This window comes from Bactrocera tryoni, unplaced genomic scaffold (genome assembly GCF_016617805.1).
Source record: "Bactrocera tryoni isolate S06 unplaced genomic scaffold, CSIRO_BtryS06_freeze2 scaffold_11, whole genome shotgun sequence".
Taxonomy (NCBI): Eukaryota; Metazoa; Arthropoda; class Insecta; order Diptera; family Tephritidae; genus Bactrocera; species Bactrocera tryoni.
The window spans coordinates 9838200-9840967 of record NW_024395824.1 but is presented as its reverse complement, the minus strand read 5'-3'; positions in this window follow the sequence as shown (position 1 = coordinate 9840967).

The following is a 2768-nucleotide window of genomic DNA, read 5'->3' as shown; positions in this document are numbered from 1 at the left end:
AGATTTGTTTAAAACATCTTATGTATATATTGTTGCTATTCAGTGCGGTTTGTAGTTCGTTAATTGAATAACTTTTAGCATTGGAACTATGTTTGACCGTAACACTTATCTGCTATACCATTTGGTTCATCGGCACATTTTTTGGCAGCACATTTAGAGCAAATTGTATTCATGGCTCCGATTTGGACGGAAGTTTTGAGCATGATCAATCTGCGGATTGTATTTGAAAGCCAATCTGTTACTATTAGCGAAAACTTGATTACGACCTCTAGTCGTTGATGTCCGTTATCTTTCTCTCTGATCACGAAGGCGTTGGGAACGCTCAGAGCTCAACTTCCTATATCGAGCTTGTATATTTCTAATATTTCCGCTGCACACGCTCCGTACTCGACTCTCGAGCGCGTACTTGGGAAGTTCTCAAATTTTGTTCAGTAAGCCGCTGCGATAGTTCGATACTCGACACCTGCGCGTACTTGAAAAGTCCTTAAATTTTGTTGAGCAAGCCTCTGCGCGCGCTCGATACTCGACTCTCCGGCATGGGATGGCGATGCAACCTCTTCGACTTGCAAAACGATTTTCAGTTTCTGATGAAGATTCTCCATCACGGCGTGTTTTTGATACCCTCGAAAGGGAACTATTTTTAGAAAGTTGAGATCTAGATAATATGTATTATTTGCTCAGAATCTATAAAAATCTAATTGAAAAGTATAAGAGCTACTTGAGTCGCTAAGCTGTTTGGATAGTTAAAAGTTACAATATATTTTTTACTGGAATTAGTACCCTCAAATAGATCAATGTATATTCTGGAAAATTTATTGAAATCAATAATCCTATAAAATGATAATATGTATAATATAAAATATATTTGTATTAAGAATGCAGTAGTTCGAAAAAATAATAATAACCTAAAGTTTTTCATGTTCTTCAAATTTATAAACGGTTCAAGAGCTCGAAACTGCTCGGCGTCATTTTGAAAATGAAATATGGAGTTATCAAATGTCCACATAAAGAATTTCCCAACTACATACAATAGCATACGATTTGACTGTTAGTATGCTATAAACTTTTGCCTGTCGAGTTGCCCCGTTATGGTGCCGCCTAACCTATCAGCTTGAGCGGCGACCATGCGACATTTTTCAAATAACTCACAATTTAAACTTGTGATATCTTTCGAATGGAAATGTCCAGAAACGAAACTCAAAATAAGAGAAGCAGAAGGATATCATGGTCACCGCATTGTTGAAGGAATTCATTTATTTTTGATGAAGATTAATTGCAAAACTATAAATAAAGACCTTTTGTTAGCGGTATATATTATATAAATATTTTTTAAAATGATAAAAACACTTATTTTCGTGGACAAAATCTATAATAGTAGGCGCGAGCATTTTATGTAGATAATTAGGTACAAGACCAGCAAAACAAGCGAGATCAGTGATTTTCGCAGCGCACGCGTTTTAAGTAAGCTTTTTGTTAATTTTCTCACACCTTGTGTTATATTATTGTGTGATTGGATTAGAACGGACCCTTTTGACCATTTTCACACTGTAACATAAAATTGTCAGAGGAATGTCCTATACCAAATTTGAAGCCCGTCGGGAAGGTGTCGAGATACGTGATTTTACCTTAAAGTGGGAGGTGCCACTCCCATTGTAAAATTTTGACCCCGGCACACTGTTGGTGGAGTTAGGCGAGCGGTGGACACCCAGCTAGTTACTAACAAACCGATGAAAGCGGGAAAGAGCGTCGCGTTCTATGATTGATCAAGCAATCAGAAGGTCGTGATGATATTGGTATTTCGATTGGCTTTTTGGATACTTCAGAATACGCTGGGCAATGAAGTTCGCGAGGAAGCAAAATTTGTCCCAAAATCACTGAAATTTGGAACAAAAGCTGGCACCACCAAGGCCCAGTAAAGTGGTCAATTCATCAAACATTACATACACAAATAAATATACAAGGCCGAATACAGTGAAACTTGGATAAGCCGTAACCTCGATAAGCGAAAACCTTTGATATTTCTATAGTATTTTCTTCGGCCAAGCAAAACCATGTTTGCATGTATTTCGGCATCCATATCAATTCTTTCTTGAGAAAACCGAAGATGCAACAAAGCCCGAACAAACCCCATTTTTTTCTACAAAACCGTAATGTGACGCTTATCTTATAGTTTTATTTCGGGATTAACAATCCAGCGTAGATTAACGAATAGGGACGCAAGACGTCAAGTTCTCGTAAGTGCAAAATATTGCCAATTAAAAAAAAAAAGAAATTATTCTTGCCGTAAAATGGGCGAAAACAAATAGAAAACCAACAGGCATGGTTCAGATACCGTCACCCATTATCACATCAATTTAAAACAGCGATCCAGTATTTGGAGCGGCCTCAAAACACCAAACGTTAGCGCAAAATCAACACGTACAACCAGACGAAAAGAGTCTCCATCAGCTGCATGCCACCAATAGCGCCGTAAAATTAAGCGAAAACGAAACCAAACCAGAACACGGCCATCGATATCCATATAAATAATGAGTTCCAAAAGTTTACGTGGTGAAAGCGCGGCTGTTGATGATAAAGTGGCACCAATGGAGGCACGATTCAAAAGTTAATAAGCAGAATCCACAATTGAAAGAGAAATACTTGAAACTGTGGATGAAAAACGGGTATTTTTACAAGTGTCTTCCTGATCGTAATTTTCTGTCCTTTAAAAGGCCAGTTGTCATGGTGGCAAATTGAGCAAGGACTGTCCACTCTGTTGCTTGCTGCAA